Source organism: Taudactylus pleione, unplaced genomic scaffold (assembly GCF_031769625.1).
Source record: "Taudactylus pleione unplaced genomic scaffold, aTauple2 ptg000085l, whole genome shotgun sequence".
NCBI classification, from domain to species: Eukaryota; Metazoa; Chordata; class Amphibia; order Anura; family Myobatrachidae; genus Taudactylus; species Taudactylus pleione.
This window is the reverse complement of record NW_028284487.1, coordinates 12094143-12119989: the sequence shown is the minus strand read 5'-3', so window position 1 is coordinate 12119989 and position 25847 is coordinate 12094143. Positions and strand designations below refer to the sequence as shown.

At 36.0% G+C, this 25847-nt stretch overlaps 6 non-coding genes across 6 annotated transcripts; all 6 read right to left on the bottom strand.

Annotated features, from left to right (window-relative positions):
• Window positions 1–1040: 1040 nt before the first annotated feature.
• Window positions 1041–1114, bottom strand: TRNAI-AAU (transfer RNA isoleucine (anticodon AAU)). Its single transcript has one exon. It is a non-coding gene; the product is annotated as a tRNA-Ile (tRNA).
• A 3446-nt stretch (window positions 1115–4560) lies between these two features.
• On the bottom strand, window positions 4561–4634 carry TRNAI-AAU (transfer RNA isoleucine (anticodon AAU)). The gene has a single exon. It is a non-coding gene; the product is annotated as a tRNA-Ile (tRNA).
• A 5214-nt stretch (window positions 4635–9848) lies between these two features.
• TRNAI-AAU (transfer RNA isoleucine (anticodon AAU)) lies at window positions 9849–9922 on the bottom strand. The gene has a single exon. It is a non-coding gene; the product is annotated as a tRNA-Ile (tRNA).
• Window positions 9923–13368: 3446 nt separating this feature from the next.
• On the bottom strand, window positions 13369–13442 carry TRNAI-AAU (transfer RNA isoleucine (anticodon AAU)). The gene has a single exon. It is a non-coding gene; the product is annotated as a tRNA-Ile (tRNA).
• Window positions 13443–18656: 5214 nt separating this feature from the next.
• Window positions 18657–18730, bottom strand: TRNAI-AAU (transfer RNA isoleucine (anticodon AAU)). Its single transcript has one exon. It is a non-coding gene; the product is annotated as a tRNA-Ile (tRNA).
• Window positions 18731–24818: 6088 nt separating this feature from the next.
• Window positions 24819–24892, bottom strand: TRNAI-AAU (transfer RNA isoleucine (anticodon AAU)). The gene has a single exon. It is a non-coding gene; the product is annotated as a tRNA-Ile (tRNA).
• Window positions 24893–25847: the final 955 nt, after the last annotated feature.

Sequence of the window (25847 nt, the reverse complement as noted above, 5' to 3'; positions counted from 1 at the left end):
ATGGATTTAAAAATTCTCTGTTTTGTATGTGTCTATGATGTTCTCTAGCAAGTTTCAAGGGCTGCTAACTGTAGCCAATGCATTCATCCCACACTTCATGCACTTTGCCGCTGGATAAAATCCCTTCTTGGCATTTCTTGCCAAGAAGAAAAAGCACATGGCCCATATGGGGATCAAACCCATGACCTTGGCGTTATTAGCACCACGCTCTAACCAACTGAGCAAACTGGCCAAACATAAAAGCAACAGCAAACACAAAAATGCCAAATGTACCTAAAACAGGAGAGCATTCAGTATTTCAAAGATCAGCAATATTGAGTAGAGGAAGACTCTCTAATAATGGGTTCCATGGTGTAATGGTGAGCACTTTGGACTTTGAATCCAGTAATCTGATTTCAAATCTTGGTGGGACCTAACTTTGTTCAATTTCCTTAAAGTTGAATTTTAGGATAGCTTATCTATATTTAAACTTTGTATAAATCCCATCATCTTCAGTGGTTTTTTTACTCCAAACTAATTTTGAAGCTGTTTCAAATCAGTTTTCAACTGGAGAGATGTTTGTCAAACATTTGGAAATAGGAAAAGTTGCAATAAGAATGCAGTGATCCATCACTTGTGCTATGGTTTTAAGATATTCTGGTTTTAAGAATTTTCTTCTTCAGTGTGCACTAATGAGAGTAAAGGTCTGTTCTTCTTCTCGTCTTAAAACTTAGTCCCCCATAGTAGATTCAATCACCAAATAAATGTCCTGATTGGTTAATTTGCCACAGCATTTCTTAGATTTGCCATATTGCTATATTTGAGAAAAAGTTTTCTATGTATGCCATATAGAGAAATGCTGCATCAGCCAAAGGATGACATTTTTGTTTATTCCTAACATGGATTTAAAAATTCTCTGTTTTGTATGTGTCTATGATGTTCTCTTGCAAGTTTCAAGGGCTGCTAACTGTAGCCAATGCATTCATCCCACACTTCATGCACTTTGCCGCTGGATAAAATCCCTTCTTGGCATTTCTTGTAGGACAACAAGAAAAAGCACATGGCCCGTATGGGGATCGAACACATGACCTTGGCGTTATTAGCACCACGCTCTAACCAACTGAGCTAACCGGCCAAACATAAAAGCATCAGCAAACACAAAAATGCCAAATGTACCTAAAACAGGAGAACATTCAGTATTTCAAAGATCAGCAATATTGAGTAGATGAAGACTCTCTAATAATGGGTTCCATGGCGTAATGGTGAGCACTTTGGACTTTGAATCCAGTAATCGGATTTCAAATCTTGGTGGGACCTAACTTTGTTCAATTTCCTTAAAGTTGAATTTTAGGATAGCTTATCTATATTTAAACTTTGTATAAATCCCATCATCTTCAGTGGTTTTTTTACTCCAAACTAATTTTGAAGCTGTTTCAAATCAGTTTTCAACTGGAGAGATGTTTGTCAAACATTTGGAAATAGGAAAAGTTGCAATAAGAATGCAGTGATCCATCACTTGTGCTATGGTTTTAAGATACTCTGGTTTTAAGAATTTTCTTCTTCAGTGTGCACTAATGAGAGTAAAGGTCTGTTCTTCTTCTCTTCTTAAAACTTAGTCCCCCATAGTAGATTCAATCACCAAATAAATGTCCTGATTGATTAATTAGCCTTAGCATTTCTTAGATTTGCCATATTGCTATATTTGAGAAAAAGTTTTCTATGTATGCCATATAGAGAAATGCTGCATCAGCCAAAGGATGACATTTTTGTTTATTCCTAACATGGATTTAAAAATTCTCTGTTTTGTATGTGTCTATGATGTTCTCTAGCAAGTTTCAAGGGCTGCTAACTGTAGCCAATGCATTCATCCCACACTTCATGCACTTTGCCGCTGGATAAAATCCCTTCTTGGCATTTCTTGCCAAGAAGAAAAAGCACATGGCCCATATGGGGATCAAACCCATGACCTTGGCGTTATTAGCACCACGCTCTAACCAACTGAGCAAACCGGCCAAACATAAAAGCATCAGCAAACACAAAAATGCCAAATGTACCTAAAACAGGAGAGCATTCAGTATTTCAAAGATCAGCAATATTGAGTAGAGGAAGACTCTCTAATAATGGGTTCCATGGTGTAATGGTGAGCACTTTGGACTTTGAATCCAGTAATCTGATTTCAAATCTTGGTGGGACCTAACTTTGTTCAATTTCCTTAAAGTTGAATTTTAGGATAGCTTATCTATATTTAAACTTTGTATAAATCCCATCATCTTCAGTGGTTTTTTTACTCCAAACTAATTTTGAAGCTGTTTCAAATCAGTTTTCAACTGGAGAGATGTTTGTCAAACATTTGGAAATAGGAAAAGTTGCAATAAGAATGCAGTGATCCATCACTTGTGCTATGGTTTTAAGATATTCTGGTTTTAAGAATTTTCTTCTTCAGTGTGCACTAATGAGAGTAAAGGTCTGTTCTTCTTCTTGTCTTAAAACTTAGTCCCCCATAGTAGATTCAATCACCAAATAAATGTCCTGATTGGTTAATTTGCCACAGCATTTCTTAGATTTGCCATATTGCTATATTTGAGAAAAAGTTTTCTATGTATGCCATATAGAGAAATGCTGCATCAGCCAAAGGATGACATTTTTGTTTATTCCTAACATGGATTTAAAAATTCTCTGTTTTGTATGTGTCTATGATGTTCTCTAGCAAGTTTCAAGGGCTGCTAACTGTAGCCAATGCATTCATCCCACACTTCATGCACTTTGCCGCTGGATAAAATCCCTTCTTGGCATTTCTTGCCAAGAAGAAAAAGCACATGGCCCATATGGGGATCAAACCCATGACCTTGGCGTTATTAGCACCACGCTCTAACCAACTGAGCAAACCGGCCAAACATAAAAGCATCAGCAAACACAAAAATGCCAAATGTACCTAAAACAGGAGAGCATTCAGTATTTCAAAGATCAGCAATATTGAGTAGAGGAAGACTCTCTAATAATGGGTTCCATGGTGTAATGGTGAGCACTTTGGACTTTGAATCCAGTAATCTGATTTCAAATCTTGGTGGGACCTAACTTTGTTCAATTTCCTTAAAGTTGAATTTTAGGATAGCTTATCTATATTTAAACTTTGTATAAATCCCATCATCTTCAGTGGTTTTTTTACTCCAAACTAATTTTGAAGCTGTTTCAAATCAGTTTTCAACTGGAGAGATGTTTGTCAAACATTTGGAAATAGGAAAAGTTGCAATAAGAATGCAGTGATCCATCACTTGTGCTATGGTTTTAAGATATTCTGGTTTTAAGAATTTTCTTCTTCAGTGTGCACTAATGAGAGTAAAGGTCTGTTCTTCTTCTCGTCTTAAAACTTAGTCCCCCATAGTAGATTCAATCACCAAATAAATGTCCTGATTGGTTAATTTGCCACAGCATTTCTTAGATTTGCCATATTGCTATATTTGAGAAAAAGTTTTCTATGTATGCCATATAGAGAAATGCTGCATCAGCCAAAGGATGACATTTTTGTTTATTCCTAACATGGATTTAAAAATTCTCTGTTTTGTATGTGTCTATGATGTTCTCTTGCAAGTTTCAAGGGCTGCTAACTGTAGCCAATGCATTCATCCCACACTTCATGCACTTTGCCGCTGGATAAAATCCCTTCTTGGCATTTCTTGTAGGACAACAAGAAAAAGCACATGGCCCGTATGGGGATCGAACACATGACCTTGGCATTATTAGCACCACGCTCTAACCAACTGAGATAACCGGCCAAACATAAAAGCATCAGCAAACACAAAAATGCCAAATGTACCTAAAACAGGAGAACATTCAGTATTTCAAAGATCAGCAATATTGAGTAGAGGAAGACTCTCTAATAATGGGTTCCATGGTGTAATGGTGAGCACTTTGGACTTTGAATCCAGTATTCTGATTTCAAATCTTGGTGAGACCTAACTTTGTTCAATTTCCTTAAAGTTGAATTTTAGGATAGCTTATCTATATTTAAACTTTGTATAAATCCCATCATCTTCAATGGTTTTTTTACTCCAAACTAATTTTTAAGCTGTTTCAAATCAGTTTTCAACTGGAGAGATGTTTGTCAAACATTTGGAAATAGGAAAAGTTGCAATAAGAATGCAGTGATCCATCACTTGTGCTATGGTTTTAAGATATTCTGGTTTTAAGAATTTTCTTCTTCAGTGTGCACTAATGAGAGTAAAGGTCTGTTCTTCTTCTCTTCTTAAAACTTAGTCCCCCATAGTAGATTCAATCACCAAATAAATGTCCTGATTGATTAATTTGCCACAGCATTTCTTAGATTTGCCATATTGCTATATTTGAGAAAAAGTTTTCTATGTATGCCATATAGAGAAATGCTGCATCAGCCAAAGGATGACATTTTTGTTTATTCCTAACATGGATTTAAAAATTCTCTGTTTTGTATGTGTCTATGATGTTCTCTTGCAAGTTTCAAGGGCTGCTAACTGTTGCCAATGCATTCATCCCACACTTCATGCACTTTGCCGCTGGATAAAATCCCTTCTTGGCATTTCTTGTAGGACAACAAGAAAAAGCACATGGCCCGTATGGGGATCGAACACATGACCTTGGCGTTATTAGCACCACGCTCTAACCAACTGAGCTAACCGGCCAAACATAAAAGCATCAGCAAACACAAAAATGCCAAATGTACCTAAAACAGGAGAACATTCAGTATTTCAAAGATCAGCAATATTGAGTAGATGAAGACTCTCTAATAATGGGTTCCATGGTGTAATGGTGAGCACTTTGGACTTTGAATCCAGTATTCTGATTTCAAATCTTGGTGAGACCTAACTTTGTTCAATTTCCTTAAAGTTGAATTTTAGGATAGCTTATCTATATTTAAACTTTGTATAAATCCCATTATCTTCAATGGTTTTTTTACTCCAAACTAATTTTTAAGCTGTTTCAAATCAGTTTTCAACTGGAGAGATGTTTGTCAAACATTTGGAAATAGGAAAAGTTGCAATAAGAATGCAGTGATCCATCACTTGTGCTATGGTTTTAAGATATTCTGGTTTTAAGAATTTTCTTCTTCAGTGTGCACTAATGAGAGTAAAGGTCTGTTCTTCTTCTCTTCTTAAAACTTAGTCCCCCATAGTAGATTCAATCACCAAATAAATGTCCTGATTGATTAATTTGCCATAGCATTTCTTAGATTTGCCATATTGCTATATTTGAGAAAAAGTTTTCTATGTATGAAATATAGAGAAATGCTGCATCAGCCAAAGGATGACATTTTTGTTTATTCCTAACATGGATTTAAAAATTCTCTGTTTTGTATGTGTCTATGATGTTCTCTTGCAAGTTTCAAGGGCTGCTAACTGTAGCCAATGCATTCATCCCACACTTCATGCACTTTGCCGCTGGATAAAATCCCTTTTTGGCATTTCTTGCCAAGAAGAAAAAGCACATGGCCCATATGGGGATCAAACCGATGACCTTGGCGTTATTAGCACCACGCTCTAACCAACTGAGCAAACCAGCCAAACATAAAAGCATCAGCAAACACAAAAATGCCAAATGTACCTAAAACAGGAGAGCACTCAGTATTTCAAAGATCAGCAATATTGAGTAGAGGAAGGCTCTCTAATAATGGGTTCCATGGTGTAATGGTGAGCACTTTGGACTTTGAATCCAGTAATCTGATTTCAAATCTTGGTGGGACCTAACTTTGTTCAATTTCCTTAAAGTTGAATTTTAGGATAGCTTATCTATATTTAAACTTTGTATAAATCCCTTCATCTTCAGTGGTTTTTTTACTCCAAACTAATTTTGAAGCTGTTTCAAATCAGTTTTCAACTGGAGAGATGTTTGTCAAACATTTGGAAATAGGAAAAGTTGCAATAAGAAAGCAGTGATCCATCACTTGTGCTATGGTTTTAAGATATTCTGGTTTTAAGAATTTTCTTCTTCAGTGTGCACTAATGAGAGTAAAGGTCTGTTCTTCTTCTCGTCTTAAAACTTAGTCCCCCATAGTAGATTCAATCACCAAATTAATGTCCTGATTGATTAATTTGCCACAGCATTTCTTAGATTTGCCATATTGCTATATTTGAGAAAAGGTTTTCTATGTATGCCATATAGAGAAATGCTGCATCAGCCAAAGGATGACATTTTTGTTTATTCCTAACATGGATTTAAAAATTCTCTGTTTTGTATGTGTCTATGATGTTCTCTTGCAAGTTTCAAGGGCTGCTAACTGTAGCCAATGCATTCATCCCACACTTCATGCACTTTGCCGCTGGATAAAATCCCTTCTTGGCATTTCTTGTAGGACAACAAGAAAAAGCACATGGCCCATATGGGGATCGAACACATGACCTTGGCATTATTAGCACCACGCTCTAACCAACTGAGCTAACCGGCCAAACATAAAAGCATCAGCAAACACAAAAATGCCAAATGTACCTAAAACAGGAGAACATTCAGTATTTCAAAGATCAGCAATATTGAGTAGAGGAAGACTCTCTAATAATGGGTTCCATGGTGTAATGGTGAGCACTTTGGACTTTGAATCCAGTATTCTGATTTCAAATCTTGGTGAGACCTAACTTTGTTCAATTTCCTTAAAGTTGAATTTTAGGATAGCTTATCTATATTTAAACTTTGTATAAATCCCATCATCTTCAGTGGTTTCTTTACTCCAAACTAATTTTGAAACTGTTTCAAATCAGTTTTCAACTGGAGAGATGTTTGTCAAACATTTGGAAATAGGAAAAGTTGCAATAAGAATGCAGTGATCCATCACTTGTGCTATGGTTTTAAGATATTCTGGTTTTAAGAATTTTCTTCTTCAGTGTGCACTAATGAGAGTAAAGGTCTGTTCTTCTTCTCGTCTTAAAACTTAGTCCCCCATAGTATTTTCAATCACCAAATAAATGTCCTGATTGATTAATTTGCCACAGCATTTCTTAGATTTGCCATATTGCTATATTTGAGAAAAAGTTTTCTATGTATGCCATATAGAGAAATGCTGCATCAGCCAAAGGATGACATTTTTGTTTATTCCTAACATGGATTTAAAAATTCTCTGTTTTGTATGTGTCTATGATGTTCTCTTGCAAGTTTCAAGGGCTGCTAACTGTAGCCAATGCATTCATCCCACACTTCATGCACTTTGCCGCTGGATAAAATCCCTTCTTGGCATTTCTTGTAGGACAACAAGAAAAAGCACATGGCCCGTATGGGGATCGAACACATGACATTGGCATTATTAGCACCACACTCTAACCAACTGAGCTAACCGACCAAACATAAAAGCATCAGCAAACACAAAAATGCCAAATGTACCTAAAACAGGAGAACATTCAGTATTTCAAAGATCAGCAATATTGAGTAGAGGAAGACTCTCTAATAATGGGTTCCATGGTGTAATGGTGAGCACTTTGGACTTTGAATCCAGTATTCTGATTTCAAATCTTGGTGAGACCTAACTTTGTTCAATTTCCTTAAAGTTGAATTTTAGGATAGCTTATCTATATTTAAACTTTGTATAAATCCCATCATCTTCAATGGTTTTTTTACTCCAAACTAATTTTTAAGCTGTTTCAAATCAGTTTTCAACTGGAGAGATGTTTGTCAAACATTTGGAAATAGGAAAAGTTGCAATAAGAATGCAGTGATCCATCACTTGTGCTATGGTTTTAAGATATTCTGGTTTTAAGAATTTTCTTCTTCAGTGTGCACTAATGAGAGTAAAGGTCTGTTCTTCTTCTCTTCTTAAAACTTAGTCCCCCATAGTAGATTCAATCACCAAATAAATGTCCTGATTGATTAATTTGCCATAGCATTTCTTAGATTTGCCATATTGCTATATTTGAGAAAAAGTTTTCTATGTATGCCATATAGAGAAATGCTGCATCAGCCAAAGGATGACATTTTTGTTTATTCCTAACATGGATTTAAAATTTCTCTGTTTTGTATGTGTCTATGATGTTCTCTTGCAAGTTTCAAGGGCTGCTAACTGTAGCCAATGCATTCATCCCACACTTCATGCACTTTGCCGCTGGATAAAATCCCTTCTTGGCATTTCTTGTAGGACAACAAGAAAAAGCACATGGCCCATATGGGGATCGAACACATGACCTTGGCATTATTAGCACCACGCTCTAACCAACTGAGCTAACCGGCCAAACTTAAAAGCATCAGCAAACACAAAAATGCCAAATGTACCTAAAACAGGAGAACATTCAGTATTTCAAAGATCAGCAATATTGAGTAGAGGAAGACTCTCTAATAATGGGTTCCATGGTGTAATGGTGAGCACTTTGGACTTTGAATCCAGTATTCTGATTTCAAATCTTGGTGAGACCTAACTTTGTTCAATTTCCTTAAAGTTGAATTTTAGGATAGCTTATCTATATTTAAACTTTGTATAAATCCCATCATCTTCAGTGGTTTCTTTACTCCAAACTAATTTTGAAACTGTTTCAAATCAGTTTTCAACTGGAGAGATGTTTGTCAAACATTTGGAAATAGGAAAAGTTGCAATAAGAATGCAGTGATCCATCACTTGTGCTATGGTTTTAAGATATTCTGGTTTTAAGAATTTTCTTCTTCAGTGTGCACTAATGAGAGTAAAGGTCTGTTCTTCTTCTCGTCTTAAAACTTAGTCCCCCATAGTAGATTCAATCACCAAATAAATGTCCTGATTGATTAATTTGCCACAGCATTTCTTAGATTTGCCATATTGCTATATTTGAGAAAAAGTTTTCTATGTATGCCATATAGAGAAATGCTGCATCAGCCAAAGGATGACATTTTTGTTTATTCCTAACATGGATTTAAAAATTCTCTGTTTTGTATGTGTCTATGATGTTCTCTTGCAAGTTTCAAGGGCTGCTAACTGTAGCCAATGCATTCATCCCACACTTCATGCACTTTGCCGCTGGATAAAATCCCTTCTTGGCATTTCTTGTAGGACAACAAGAAAAAGCACATGGCCCGTATGGGGATCGAACACATGACATTGGCATTATTAGCACCACGCTCTAACCAACTGAGCTAACCGACCAAACATAAAAGCATCAGCAAACACAAAAATGCCAAATGTACCTAAAACAGGAGAACATTCAGTATTTCAAAGATCAGCAATATTGAGTAGAGGAAGACTCTCTAATAATGGGTTCCATGGTGTAATGGTGAGCACTTTGGACTTTGAATCCAGTATTCTGATTTCAAATCTTGGTGAGACCTAACTTTGTTCAATTTCCTTAAAGTTGAATTTTAGGATAGCTTATCTATATTTAAACTTTGTATAAATCCCATCATCTTCAATGGTTTTTTTACTCCAAACTAATTTTTAAGCTGTTTCAAATCAGTTTTCAACTGGAGAGATGTTTGTCAAACATTTGGAAATAGGAAAAGTTGCAATAAGAATGCAGTGATCCATCACTTGTGCTATGGTTTTAAGATATTCTGGTTTTAAGAATTTTCTTCTTCAGTGTGCACTAATGAGAGTAAAGGTCTGTTCTTCTTCTCTTCTTAAAACTTAGTCCCCCATAGTAGATTCAATCACCAAATAAATGTCCTGATTGATTAATTAGCCTTAGCATTTCTTAGATTTGCCATATTGCTATATTTGAGAAAAAGTTTTCTATGTATGCCATATAGAGAAATGCTGCATCAGCCAAAGGATGACATTTTTGTTTATTCCTAACATGGATTTAAAATTTCTCTGTTTTGTATGTGTCTATGATGTTCTCTTGCAAGTTTCAAGGGCTGCTAACTGTAGCCAATGCATTCATCCCACACTTCATGCACTTTGCCGCTGGATAAAATCCCTTCTTGGCATTTCTTGTAGGACAACAAGAAAAAGCACATGGCCCGTATGGGGATCGAACACATGACCTTGGCGTTATTAGCACCACGCTCTAACCAACTGAGCTAACCGGCCAAACATAAAAGCATCAGCAAACACAAAAATGCCAAATGTACCTAAAACAGGAGAACATTCAGTATTTCAAAGATCAGCAATATTGAGTAGATGAAGACTCTCTAATAATGGGTTCCATGGCGTAATGGTGAGCACTTTGGACTTTGAATCCAGTAATCGGATTTCAAATCTTGGTGGGACCTAACTTTGTTCAATTTCCTTAAAGTTGAATTTTAGGATAGCTTATCTATATTTAAACTTTGTATAAATCCCATCATCTTCAGTGGTTTTTTTACTCCAAACTAATTTTGAAGCTGTTTCAAATCAGTTTTCAACTGGAGAGATGTTTGTCAAACATTTGGAAATAGGAAAAGTTGCAATAAGAATGCAGTGATCCATCACTTGTGCTATGGTTTTAAGATACTCTGGTTTTAAGAATTTTCTTCTTCAGTGTGCACTAATGAGAGTAAAGGTCTGTTCTTCTTCTCTTCTTAAAACTTAGTCCCCCATAGTAGATTCAATCACCAAATAAATGTCCTGATTGATTAATTAGCCTTAGCATTTCTTAGATTTGCCATATTGCTATATTTGAGAAAAAGTTTTCTATGTATGCCATATAGAGAAATGCTGCATCAGCCAAAGGATGACATTTTTGTTTATTCCTAACATGGATTTAAAAATTCTCTGTTTTGTATGTGTCTATGATGTTCTCTAGCAAGTTTGAAGGGCTGCTAACTGTAGCCAATGCATTCATCCCACACTTCATGCACTTTGCCGCTGGATAAAATCCCTTCTTGGCATTTCTTGCCAAGAAGAAAAAGCACATGGCCCATATGGGGATCAAACCCATGACCTTGGCGTTATTAGCACCACGCTCTAACCAACTGAGCAAACCGGCCAAACATAAAAGCATCAGCAAACACAAAAATGCCAAATGTACCTAAAACAGGAGAGCATTCAGTATTTCAAAGATCAGCAATATTGAGTAGAGGAAGACTCTCTAATAATGGGTTCCATGGTGTAATGGTGAGCACTTTGGACTTTGAATCCAGTAATCTGATTTCAAATCTTGGTGGGACCTAACTTTGTTCAATTTCCTTAAAGTTGAATTTTAGGATAGCTTATCTATATTTAAACTTTGTATAAATCCCATCATCTTCAGTGGTTTTTTTACTCCAAACTAATTTTGAAGCTGTTTCAAATCAGTTTTCAACTGGAGAGATGTTTGTCAAACATTTGGAAATAGGAAAAGTTGCAATAAGAATGCAGTGATCCATCACTTGTGCTATGGTTTTAAGATATTCTGGTTTTAAGAATTTTCTTCTTCAGTGTGCACTAATGAGAGTAAAGGTCTGTTCTTCTTCTCGTCTTAAAACTTAGTCCCCCATAGTAGATTCAATCACCAAATAAATGTCCTGATTGGTTAATTTGCCACAGCATTTCTTAGATTTGCCATATTGCTATATTTGAGAAAAAGTTTTCTATGTATGCCATATAGAGAAATGCTGCATCAGCCAAAGGATGACATTTTTGTTTATTCCTAACATGGATTTAAAAATTCTCTGTTTTGTATGTGTCTATGATGTTCTCTAGCAAGTTTCAAGGGCTGCTAACTGTAGCCAATGCATTCATCCCACACTTCATGCACTTTGCCGCTGGATAAAATCCCTTCTTGGCATTTCTTGCCAAGAAGAAAAAGCACATGGCCCATATGGGGATCAAACCCATGACCTTGGCGTTATTAGCACCACGCTCTAACCAACTGAGCAAACCGGCCAAACATAAAAGCATCAGCAAACACAAAAATGCCAAATGTACCTAAAACAGGAGAGCATTCAGTATTTCAAAGATCAGCAATATTGAGTAGAGGAAGACTCTCTAATAATGGGTTCCATGGTGTAATGGTGAGCACTTTGGACTTTGAATCCAGTAATCTGATTTCAAATCTTGGTGGGACCTAACTTTGTTCAATTTCCTTAAAGTTGAATTTTAGGATAGCTTATCTATATTTAAACTTTGTATAAATCCCATCATCTTCAGTGGTTTTTTTACTCCAAACTAATTTTGAAGCTGTTTCAAATCAGTTTTCAACTGGAGAGATGTTTGTCAAACATTTGGAAATAGGAAAAGTTGCAATAAGAATGCAGTGATCCATCACTTGTGCTATGGTTTTAAGATATTCTGGTTTTAAGAATTTTCTTCTTCAGTGTGCACTAATGAGAGTAAAGGTCTGTTCTTCTTCTCGTCTTAAAACTTAGTCCCCCATAGTAGATTCAATCACCAAATAAATGTCCTGATTGGTTAATTTGCCACAGCATTTCTTAGATTTGCCATATTGCTATATTTGAGAAAAAGTTTTCTATGTATGCCATATAGAGAAATGCTGCATCAGCCAAAGGATGACATTTTTGTTTATTCCTAACATGGATTTAAAAATTCTCTGTTTTGTATGTGTCTATGATGTTCTCTTGCAAGTTTCAAGGGCTGCTAACTGTAGCCAATGCATTCATCCCACACTTCATGCACTTTGCCGCTGGATAAAATCCCTTCTTGGCATTTCTTGTAGGACAACAAGAAAAAGCACATTTCCCGTATGGGGATCGAACACATGACCTTGGCATTATTAGCACCACGCTCTAACCAACTGAGATAACCGGCCAAACATAAAAGCATCAGCAAACACAAAAATGCCAAATGTACCTAAAACAGGAGAACATTCAGTATTTCAAAGATCAGCAATATTGAGTAGAGGAAGACTCTCTAATAATGGGTTCCATGGTGTAATGGTGAGCACTTTGGACTTTGAATCCAGTATTCTGATTTCAAATCTTGGTGAGACCTAACTTTGTTCAATTTCCTTTAAGTTGAATTTTAGGATAGCTTATCTATATTTAAACTTTGTATAAATCCCATCATCTTCAATGGTTTTTTTACTCCAAACTAATTTTTAAGCTGTTTCAAATCAGTTTTCAACTGGAGAGATGTTTGTCAAACATTTGGAAATAGGAAAAGTTGCAATAAGAATGCAGTGATCCATCACTTGTGCTATGGTTTTAAGATATTCTGGTTTTAAGAATTTTCTTCTTCAGTGTGCACTAATGAGAGTAAAGGTCTGTTCTTCTTCTCTTCTTAAAACTTAGTCCCCCATAGTAGATTCAATCACCAAATAAATGTCCTGATTGATTAATTTGCCACAGCATTTCTTAGATTTGCCATATTGCTATATTTGAGAAAAAGTTTTCTATGTATGCCATATAGAGAAATGCTGCATCAGCCAAAGGATGACATTTTTGTTTATTCCTAACATGGATTTAAAAATTCTCTGTTTTGTATGTGTCTATGATGTTCTCTTGCAAGTTTCAAGGGCTGCTAACTGTTGCCAATGCATTCATCCCACACTTCATGCACTTTGCCGCTGGATAAAATCCCTTCTTGGCATTTCTTGTAGGACAACAAGAAAAAGCACATGGCCCGTATGGGGATCGAACACATGACCTTGGCGTTATTAGCACCACGCTCTAACCAACTGAGCTAACCGGCCAAACATAAAAGCATCAGCAAACACAAAAATGCCAAATGTACCTAAAACAGGAGAACATTCAGTATTTCAAAGATCAGCAATATTGAGTAGATGAAGACTCTCTAATAATGGGTTCCATGGTGTAATGGTGAGCACTTTGGACTTTGAATCCAGTATTCTGATTTCAAATCTTGGTGAGACCTAACTTTGTTCAATTTCCTTAAAGTTGAATTTTAGGATAGCTTATCTATATTTAAACTTTGTATAAATCCCATTATCTTCAATGGTTTTTTTACTCCAAACTAATTTTTAAGCTGTTTCAAATCAGTTTTCAACTGGAGAGATGTTTGTCAAACATTTGGAAATAGGAAAAGTTGCAATAAGAATGCAGTGATCCATCACTTGTGCTATGGTTTTAAGATATTCTGGTTTTAAGAATTTTCTTCTTCAGTGTGCACTAATGAGAGTAAAGGTCTGTTCTTCTTCTCTTCTTAAAACTTAGTCCCCCATAGTAGATTCAATCACCAAATAAATGTCCTGATTGATTAATTTGCCATAGCATTTCTTAGATTTGCCATATTGCTATATTTGAGAAAAAGTTTTCTATGTATGAAATATAGAGAAATGCTGCATCAGCCAAAGGATGACATTTTTGTTTATTCCTAACATGGATTTAAAAATTCTCTGTTTTGTATGTGTCTATGATGTTCTCTTGCAAGTTTCAAGGGCTGCTAACTGTAGCCAATGCATTCATCCCACACTTCATGCACTTTGCCGCTGGATAAAATCCCTTTTTGGCATTTCTTGCCAAGAAGAAAAAGCACATGGCCCATATGGGGATCAAACCGATGACCTTGGCGTTATTAGCACCACGCTCTAACCAACTGAGCAAACCAGCCAAACATAAAAGCATCAGCAAACACAAAAATGCCAAATGTACCTAAAACAGGAGAGCACTCAGTATTTCAAAGATCAGCAATATTGAGTAGAGGAAGGCTCTCTAATAATGGGTTCCATGGTGTAATGGTGAGCACTTTGGACTTTGAATCCAGTAATCTGATTTCAAATCTTGGTGGGACCTAACTTTGTTCAATTTCCTTAAAGTTGAATTTTAGGATAGCTTATCTATATTTAAACTTTGTATAAATCCCTTCATCTTAAGTGGTTTTTTTACTCCAAACTAATTTTGAAGCTGTTTCAAATCAGTTTTCAACTGGAGAGATGTTTGTCAAACATTTGGAAATAGGAAAAGTTGCAATAAGAAAGCAGTGATCCATCACTTGTGCTATGGTTTTAAGATATTCTGGTTTTAAGAATTTTCTTCTTCAGTGTGCACTAATGAGAGTAAAGGTCTGTTCTTCTTCTCGTCTTAAAACTTAGTCCCCCATAGTAGATTCAATCACCAAATTAATGTCCTGATTGATTAATTTGCCACAGCATTTCTTAGATTTGCCATATTGCTATATTTGAGAAAAGGTTTTCTATGTATGCCATATAGAGAAATGCTGCATCAGCCAAAGGATGACATTTTTGTTTATTCCTAACATGGATTTAAAAATTCTCTGTTTTGTATGTGTCTATGATGTTCTCTTGCAAGTTTCAAGGGCTGCTAACTGTAGCCAATGCATTCATCCCACACTTCATGCACTTTGCCGCTGGATAAAATCCCTTCTTGGCATTTCTTGTAGGACAACAAGAAAAAGCACATGGCCCATATGGGGATCGAACACATGACCTTGGCATTATTAGCACCACGCTCTAACCAACTGAGCTAACCGGCCAAACATAAAAGCATCAGCAAACACAAAAATGCCAAATGTACCTAAAACAGGAGAACATTCAGTATTTCAAAGATCAGCAATATTGAGTAGAGGAAGACTCTCTAATAATGGGTTCCATGGTGTAATGGTGAGCACTTTGGACTTTGAATCCAGTATTCTGATTTCAAATCTTGGTGAGACCTAACTTTGTTCAATTTCCTTAAAGTTGAATTTTAGGATAGCTTATCTATATTTAAACTTTGTATAAATCCCATCATCTTCAGTGGTTTCTTTACTCCAAACTAATTTTGAAACTGTTTCAAATCAGTTTTCAACTGGAGAGATGTTTGTCAAACATTTGGAAATAGGAAAAGTTGCAATAAGAATGCAGTGATCCATCACTTGTGCTATGGTTTTAAGATATTCTGGTTTTAAGAATTTTCTTCTTCAGTGTGCACTAATGAGAGTAAAGGTCTGTTCTTCTTCTCGTCTTAAAACTTAGTCCCCCATAGTATTTTCAATCACCAAATAAATGTCCTGATTGATTAATTTGCCACAGCATTTCTTAGATTTGCCATATTGCTATATTTGAGAAAAAGTTTTCTATGTATGCCATATAGAGAAATGCTGCATCAGCCAAAGGATGACATTTTTGTTTATTCCTAACATGGATTTAAAAATTCTCTGTTTTGTATGTGTCTATGATGTTCTCTTGCAAGTTTCAAGGGCTGCTAACTGTAGCCAATGCATTCATCCCACACTTCATGCACTTTGCCGCTGGATAAAATCCCTTCTTGGCATTTCTTGTAGGACAACAAGAAAAAGCACATGGCCCGTATGGGGATCGAACACATGACATTGGCATTATTAGCACCACACTCTAACCAACTGAGCTAACCGACCAAACATAAAAGCATCAGCAAACACAAAAATGCCAAATGTACCTAAAACAGGAGAACATTCAGTATTTCAAAGATCAGCAATATTGAGTAGAGGAAGACTCTCTAATAATGGGTTCCATGGTGTAATGGTGAGCACTTTGGACTTTGAATCCAGTATTCTGATTTCAAATCTTGGTGAGACCTAACTTTGTTCAATTTCCTTAAAGTTGAATTTTAGGATAGCTTATCTATATTTAAACTTTGTATAAATCCCATCATCTTCAATGGTTTTTTTACTCCAAACTAATTTTTAAGCTGTTTCAAATCAGTTTTCAACTGGAGAGATGTTTGTCAAACATTTGGAAATAGGAAAAGTTGCAATAAGAATGCAGTGATCCATCACTTGTGCTATGGTTTTAAGATATTCTGGTTTTAAGAATTTTCTTCTTCAGTGTGCACTAATGAGAGTAAAGGTCTGTTCTTCTTCTCTTCTTAAAACTTAGTCCCCCATAGTAGATTCAATCACCAAATAAATGTCCTGATTGATTAATTTGCCATAGCATTTCTTAGATTTGCCATATTGCTATATTTGAGAAAAAGTTTTCTATGTATGCCATATAGAGAAATGCTGCATCAGCCAAAGGATGACATTTTTGTTTATTCCTAACATGGATTTAAAATTTCTCTGTTTTGTATGTGTCTATGATGTTCTCTTGCAAGTTTCAAGGGCTGCTAACTGTAGCCAATGCATTCATCCCACACTTCATGCACTTTGCCGCTGGATAAAATCCCTTCTTGGCATTTCTTGTAGGACAACAAGAAAAAGCACATGGCCCATATGGGGATCGAACACATGACCTTGGCATTATTAGCACCACGCTCTAACCAACTGAGCTAACCGGCCAAACTTAAAAGCATCAGCAAACACAAAAATGCCAAATGTACCTAAAACAGGAGAACATTCAGTATTTCAAAGATCAGCAATATTGAGTAGAGGAAGACTCTCTAATAATGGGTTCCATGGTGTAATGGTGAGCACTTTGGACTTTGAATCCAGTATTCTGATTTCAAATCTTGGTGAGACCTAACTTTGTTCAATTTCCTTAAAGTTGAATTTTAGGATAGCTTATCTATATTTAAACTTTGTATAAATCCCATCATCTTCAGTGGTTTCTTTACTCCAAACTAATTTTGAAACTGTTTCAAATCAGTTTTCAACTGGAGAGATGTTTGTCAAACATTTGGAAATAGGAAAAGTTGCAATAAGAATGCAGTGATCCATCACTTGTGCTATGGTTTTAAGATATTCTGGTTTTAAGAATTTTCTTCTTCAGTGTGCACTAATGAGAGTAAAGGTCTGTTCTTCTTCTCGTCTTAAAACTTAGTCCCCCATAGTAGATTCAATCACCAAATAAATGTCCTGATTGATTAATTTGCCACAGCATTTCTTAGATTTGCCATATTGCTATATTTGAGAAAAAGTTTTCTATGTATGCCATATAGAGAAATGCTGCATCAGCCAAAGGATGACATTTTTGTTTATTCCTAACATGGATTTAAAAATTCTCTGTTTTGTATGTGTCTATGATGTTCTCTTGCAAGTTTCAAGGGCTGCTAACTGTAGCCAATGCATTCATCCCACACTTCATGCACTTTGCCGCTGGATAAAATCCCTTCTTGGCATTTCTTGTAGGACAACAAGAAAAAGCACATGGCCCGTATGGGGATCGAACACATGACATTGGCATTATTAGCACCACGCTCTAACCAACTGAGCTAACCGACCAAACATAAAAGCATCAGCAAACACAAAAATGCCAAATGTACCTAAAACAGGAGAACATTCAGTATTTCAAAGATCAGCAATATTGAGTAGAGGAAGACTCTCTAATAATGGGTTCCATGGTGTAATGGTGAGCACTTTGGACTTTGAATCCAGTATTCTGATTTCAAATCTTGGTGAGACCTAACTTTGTTCAATTTCCTTAAAGTTGAATTTTAGGATAGCTTATCTATATTTAAACTTTGTATAAATCCCATCATCTTCAATGGTTTTTTTACTCCAAACTAATTTTTAAGCTGTTTCAAATCAGTTTTCAACTGGAGAGATGTTTGTCAAACATTTGGAAATAGGAAAAGTTGCAATAAGAATGCAGTGATCCATCACTTGTGCTATGGTTTTAAGATATTCTGGTTTTAAGAATTTTCTTCTTCAGTGTGCACTAATGAGAGTAAAGGTCTGTTCTTCTTCTCTTCTTAAAACTTAGTCCCCCATAGTAGATTCAATCACCAAATAAATGTCCTGATTGATTAATTAGCCTTAGCATTTCTTAGATTTGCCATATTGCTATATTTGAGAAAAAGTTTTCTATGTATGCCATATAGAGAAATGCTGCATCAGCCAAAGGATGACATTTTTGTTTATTCCTAACATGGATTTAAAATTTCTCTGTTTTGTATGTGTCTATGATGTTCTCTTGCAAGTTTCAAGGGCTGCTAACTGTAGCCAATGCATTCATCCCACACTTCATGCACTTTGCCGCTGGATAAAATCCCTTCTTGGCATTTCTTGTAGGACAACAAGAAAAAGCACATGGCCCGTATGGGGATCGAACACATGACCTTGGCGTTATTAGCACCACACTCTAACCAACTGAGCTAACCGGCCAAACACAAAAGCATCAGCAAACACAAAAATGCCAAATGTACCTAAAACAAGAGAGCATTCAGTATTTCAAAGATCAGCAATATTGAGTAGAGGAAGACTCTCTAATAATGGGTTCCATGGTGTAATGGTGAGCACTTTGGACTTTGAATCCAGTAATCTGATTTCAAATCTTGGTGGGACCTAACTTTGTTCAATTTCCTTAAAGTTGAATTTTAGGATAGCTTATCTATATTTAAACTTTGTATAAATCCCATCATCTTCAGTGGTTTTTTTACTCCAAACTAATTTTGAAGCTGTTTCAAATCAGTTTTCAACTGGAGAGATGTTTGTCAAACATTTGGAAATAGGAAAAGTTGCAATAAGAATGCAGTGATCCATCACTTGTGCTATGGTTTTAAGATATTCTGGTTTTAAGAATTTTCTTCTTCAGTGTGCACTAATGAGAGTAAAGGTCTGTTCTTCTTCTCGTCTTAAAACTTAGTCCCCCATAGTAGATTCAATCACCAAATAAATGTCCTGATTGGTTAATTTGCCACAGCATTTCTTAGATTTGCCATATTGCTATATTTGAGAAAAAGTTTTCTATGTATGCCATATAGAGAAATGCTGCATCAGCCAAAGGATGACATTTTTGTTTATTCCTAACATGGATTTAAAAATTCTCTGTTTTGTATGTGTCTATGATGTTCTCTAGCAAGTTTCAAGGGCTGCTAACTGTAGCCAATGCATTCATCCCACACTTCATGCACTTTGCCGCTGGATAAAATCCGTTCTTGGCATTTCTTGCCAAGAAGAAAAAGCACATGGCCCATATGGGGATCAAACCCATGACCTTGGCGTTATTAGCACCACGCTCTAACCAACTGAGCAAACCGGCCAAACATAAAAGCATCAGCAAACACAAAAATGCCAAATGTACCTAAAACAGGAGAGCATTCAGTATTTCAAAGATCAGCAATATTGAGTAGAGGAAGACTCTCTAATAATGGGTTCCATGGTGTAATGGTGAGCACTTTGGACTTTGAATCCAGTAATCTGATTTCAAATCTTGGTGGGACCTAACTTTGTTCAATTTCCTTAAAGTTGAATTTTAGGATAGCTTATCTATATTTAAACTTTGTATAAATCCCATCATCTTCAGTGGTTTTTTTACTCCAAACTAATTTTGAAGCTGTTTCAAATCAGTTTTCAACTGGAGAGATGTTTGTCAAACATTTGGAAATAGGAAAAGTTGCAATAAGAATGCAGTGATCCATCACTTGTGCTATGGTTTTAAGATATTCTGGTTTTAAGAATTTTCTTCTTCAGTGTGCACTAATGAGAGTAAAGGTCTGTTCTTCTTCTCGTCTTAAAACTTAGTCCCCCATAGTAGATTCAATCACCAAATAAATGTCCTGATTGGTTAATTTGCCACAGCATTTCTTAGATTTGCCATATTGCTATATTTGAGAAAAAGTTTTCTATGTATGCCATATAGAGAAATGCTGCATCAGCCAAAGGATGACATTTTTGTTTATTCCTAACATGGATTTAAAAATTCTCTGTTTTGTATGTGTCTATGATGTTCTCTTGCAAGTTTCAAGGGCTGCTAACTGTAGCCAATGCATTCATCCCACACTTCATGCACTTTGCCGCTGGATAAAATCCCTTCTTGGCATTTCTTGTAGGACAACAAGAAAAAGCACATGGCCCGTATGGGGATCGAACACATGACCTTGGCATTATTAGCACCACGCTCTAACCAACTGAGCTAACCGGCCAAACATAAAAGCATCAGCAAACACAAAAATGCCAAATGTACCTAAAACAGGAGAACATTCAGTATTTCAAAGATCAGCAATATTGAGTAGAGGAAGACTCTCTAATAATGGGTTCCATGGTGTAATGGTGAGCACTTTGGACTTTGAATCCAGTATTCTGATTTCAAATCTTGGTGAGACCTAACTTTGTTCAATTTCCTTAAAGTTGAATTTTAGGATAGCTTATCTATATTTAAACTTTGTATAAATCCCATCATCTTCAATGGTTTTTTTACTCCAAACTAATTTTTAAGCTGTTTCAAATCAGTTTTCAACTGGAGAGATGTTTGTCAAACATTTGGAAATAGGAAAAGTTGCAATAAGAATGCAGTGATCCATCACTTGTGCTATGGTTTTAAGATATTCTGGTTTTAAGAATTTTCTTCTTCAGTGTGCACTAATGAGAGTAAAGGTCTGTTCTTCTTCTCTTCTTAAAACTTAGTCCCCCATAGTAGATTCAATCACCAAATAAATGTCCTGATTGATTAATTAGCCTTAGCATTTCTTAGATTTGCCATATTGCTATATTTGAGAAAAAGTTTTCTATGTATGCCATATAGAGAAATGCTGCATCAGCCAAAGGATGACATTTTTGTTTATTCCTAACATGGATTTAAAAATTCTCTGTTTTGTATGTGTCTATGATGTTCTCTAGCAAGTTTCAAGGGCTGCTAACTGTAGCCAATGCATTCATCCCACACTTCATGCACTTTGCCGCTGGATAAAATCCCTTCTTGGCATTTCTTGCCAAGAAGAAAAAGCACATGGCCCATATGGGGATCAAACCCATGACCTTGGCGTTATTAGCACCACGCTCTAACCAACTGAGCAAACCGGCCAAACATAAAAGCATCAGCAAACACAAAAATGCCAAATGTACCTAAAACAGGAGAGCATTCAGTATTTCAAAGATCAGCAATATTGAGTAGAGGAAGACTCTCTAATAATGGGTTCCATGGTGTAATGGTGAGCACTTTGGACTTTGAATCCAGTAATCTGATTTCAAATCTTGGTGGGACCTAACTTTGTTCAATTTCCTTAAAGTTGAATTTTAGGATAGCTTATCTATATTTAAACTTTGTATAAATCCCATCATCTTCAGTGGTTTTTTTACTCCAAACTAATTTTGAAGCTGTTTCAAATCAGTTTTCAACTGGAGAGATGTTTGTCAAACATTTGGAAATAGGAAAAGTTGCAATAAGAATGCAGTGATCCATCACTTGTGCTATGGTTTTAAGATATTCTGGTTTTAAGAATTTTCTTCTTCAGTGTGCACTAATGAGAGTAAAGGTCTGTTCTTCTTCTCGTCTTAAAACTTAGTCCCCCATAGTAGATTCAATCACCAAATAAATGTCCTGATTGGTTAATTTGCCACAGCATTTCTTAGATTTGCCATATTGCTATATTTGAGAAAAAGTTTTCTATGTATGCCATATAGAGAAATGCTGCATCAGCCAAAGGATGACATTTTTGTTTATTCCTAACATGGATTTAAAAATTCTCTGTTTTGTATGTGTGTATGATGTTCTCTTGCAAGTTTCAAGGGCTGCTAACTGTAGCCAATGCATTCATCCCACACTTCATGCACTTTGCCGCTGGATAAAATCCCTTCTTGGCATTTCTTGTAGGACAACAAGAAAAAGCACATGGCCCGTATGGGGATCGAACACATGACCTTGGCATTATTAGCACCACGCTCTAACCAACTGAGCTAACCGGCCAAACATAAAAGCATCAGCAAACACAAAAATGCCAAATGTACCTAAAACAGGAGAACATTCAGTATTTCAAAGATCAGCAATATTGAGTAGAGGAAGACTCTCTAATAATGGGTTCCATGGTGTAATGGTGAGCACTTTGGACTTTGAATCCAGTATTCTGATTTCAAATCTTGGTGAGACCTAACTTTGTTCAATTTCCTTAAAGTTGAATTTTAGGATAGCTTATCTATATTTAAACTTTGTATAAATCCCATCATCTTCAATGGTTTTTTTACTCCAAACTAATTTTTAAGCTGTTTCAAATCAGTTTTCAACTGGAGAGATGTTTGTCAAACATTTGGAAATAGGAAAAGTTGCAATAAGAATGCAGTGATCCATCACTTGTGCTATGGTTTTAAGATATTCTGGTTTTAAGAATTTTCTTCTTCAGTGTGCACTAATGAGAGTAAAGGTCTGTTCTTCTTCTCTTCTTAAAACTTAGTCCCCCATAGTAGATTCAATCACCAAATAAATGTCCTGATTGATTAATTTGCCATAGCATTTCTTAGATTTGCCATATTGCTATATTTGAGAAAAAGTTTTCTATGTATGAAATATAGAGAAATGCTGCATCAGCCAAAGGATGACATTTTTGTTTATTCCTAACATGGATTTAAAATTTCTCTGTTTTGTATGTGTCTATGATGTTCTCTTGCAAGTTTCAAGGGCTGCTAACTGTAGCCAATGCATTCATCCCACACTTCATGCACTTTGCCGCTGGATAAAATCCCTTTTTGGCATTTCTTGCCAAGAAGAAAAAGCACATGGCCCATATGGGGATCAAACCGATGACCTTGGCGTTATTAGCACCACGCTCTAACCAACTGAGCAAACCAGCCAAACATAAAAGCATCAGCAAACACAAAAATGCCAAATGTACCTAAAACAGGAGAGCACTCAGTATTTCAAAGATCAGCAATATTGAGTAGAGGAAGACTCTCTAATAATGGGTTCCATGGTGTAATGGTGAGCACTTTGGACTTTGAATCCAGTATTCTGATTTCAAATCTTGGTGAGACCTAACTTTGTTCAATTTCCTTAAAGTTGAATTTTAGGATAGCTTATCTATATTTAAACTTTGTATAAATCCCATCATCTTCAGTGGTTTCTTTACTCCAAACTAATTTTGAAACTGTTTCAAATCAGTTTTCAACTGGAGAGATGTTTGTCAAACATTTGGAAATAGGAAAAGTTGCAATAAGAATGCAGTGATCCATCACTTGTGCTATGGTTTTAAGATATTCTGGTTTTAAGAATTTTCTTCTTCAGTGTGCACTAATGAGAGTAAAGGTCTGTTCTTCTTCTCGTCTTAAAACTTAGTCCCCCATAGTAGATTCAATCACCAAATAAATGTCCTGATTGATTAATTTGCCACAGCATTTCTTAGATTTGCCATATTGCTATATTTGAGAAAAAGTTTTCTATGTATGCCATATAGAGAAATGCTGCATCAGCCAAAGGATGACATTTTTGTTTATTCCTAACATGGATTTAAAAATTCTCTGTTTTGTATGTGTCTATGATGTTCTCTTGCAAGTTTCAAGGGCTGCTAACTGTAGCCAATGCATTCATCCCACACTTCATGCACTTTGCCGCTGGATAAAATCCCTTCTTGGCATTTCTTGTAGGACAACAAGAAAAAGCACATGGCCCGTATGGGGATCGAACACATGACATTGGCATTATTAGCACCACGCTCTAACCAACTGAGCTAACCGACCAAACATAAAAGCATCAGCAAACACAAAAATGCCAAATGTACCTAAAACAGGAGAACATTCAGTATTTCAAAGATCAGCAATATTGAGTAGAGGAAGACTCTCTAATAATGGGTTCCATGGTGTAATGGTGAGCACTTTGGACTTTGAATCCAGTATTCTGATTTCAAATCTTGGTGAGACCTAACTTTGTTCAATTTCCTTAAAGTTGAATTTTAGGATAGCTTATCTATATTTAAACTTTGTATAAATCCCATCATCTTCAATGGTTTTTTTACTCCAAACTAATTTTTAAGCTGTTTCAAATCAGTTTTCAACTGGAGAGATGTTTGTCAAACATTTGGAAATAGGAAAAGTTGCAATAAGAATGCAGTGATCCATCACTTGTGCTATGGTTTTAAGATATTCTGGTTTTAAGAATTTTCTTCTTCAGTGTGCACTAATGAGAGTAAAGGTCTGTTCTTCTTCTCTTCTTAAAACTTAGTCCCCCATAGTAGATTCAATCACCAAATAAATGTCCTGATTGATTAATTAGCCTTAGCATTTCTTAGATTTGCCATATTGCTATATTTGAGAAAAAGTTTTCTATGTATGCCATATAGAGAAATGCTGCATCAGCCAAAGGATGACATTTTTGTTTATTCCTAACATGGATTTAAAATTTCTCTGTTTTGTATGTGTCTATGATGTTCTCTTGCAAGTTTCAAGGGCTGCTAACTGTAGCCAATGCATTCATCCCACACTTCATGCACTTTGCCGCTGGATAAAATCCCTTCTTGGCATTTCTTGTAGGACAACAAGAAAAAGCACATGGCCCGTATGGGGATCGAACACATGACCTTGGCGTTATTAGCACCACACTCTAACCAACTGAGCTAACCGGCCAAACACAAAAGCATCAGCAAACACAAAAATGCCAAATGTACCTAAAACAGGAGAACATTCAGTATTTCAAAGATCAGCAAAATTGAGTAGAGGAAGACTCTCTAATAATGGGTTCCATGGCATAATGGTGAGCACTTTGGACTTTGAATCCAGTAATCGGATTTCAAATCTTGGTGGAACCTAACTTTGTTCAATTTCCTTAAAGTTGAATTTTAGGATAGCTTATCTATATTTAAACTTTGTATAAATCCCATCATCTTCAGTGGTTTTTTTACTCCAAACTAATTTTGAAGCTGTTTCAAATCAGTTTTCAACTGGAGAGATGTTTGTCAAACATTTGGAAATAGGAAAAGTTGCAATAAGAATGCAGTGATCCATCACTTGTGCTATGGTTTTAAGATATTCTGGTTTTAAGAATTTTCTTCTTCAGTGTGCACTAATGAGAGTAAAGGTCTGTTCTTCTTCTCATCTTAAAACTTTGTCCCCCATAGTAGATTCAATCACCAAATAAATGTCCTGATTGATTAATTAGCCTTAGCATTTCTTAGATTTGCCATATTGCTATATTTGAGAAAAAGTTTTCTATGTATGCCATATAGAGAAATGCTGCATCAGCCAAAGGATGACATTTTTGTTTATTCCTAACATGGATTTAAAAATTCTCTGTTTTGTATGTGTCTATGATGTTCTCTTGCAAGTTTCAAGGGCTGCTAACTGTAGCCAATGCATTCATCCCACACTTCATGCACTTTGCCGCTGGATAAAATCCCTTTTTGGCATTTCTTGCCAAGAAGAAAAAGCACATGGCCCATATGGGGATCAAACCGATGACCTTGGTGTTATTAGCACCACGCTCTAACCAACTGAGCAAACCGGCCAAACATAAAAGCATCAGCAAACACAAAAATGCCAAATGTACCTAAAACAGGAGAGCATTCAGTATTTCAAAGATCAG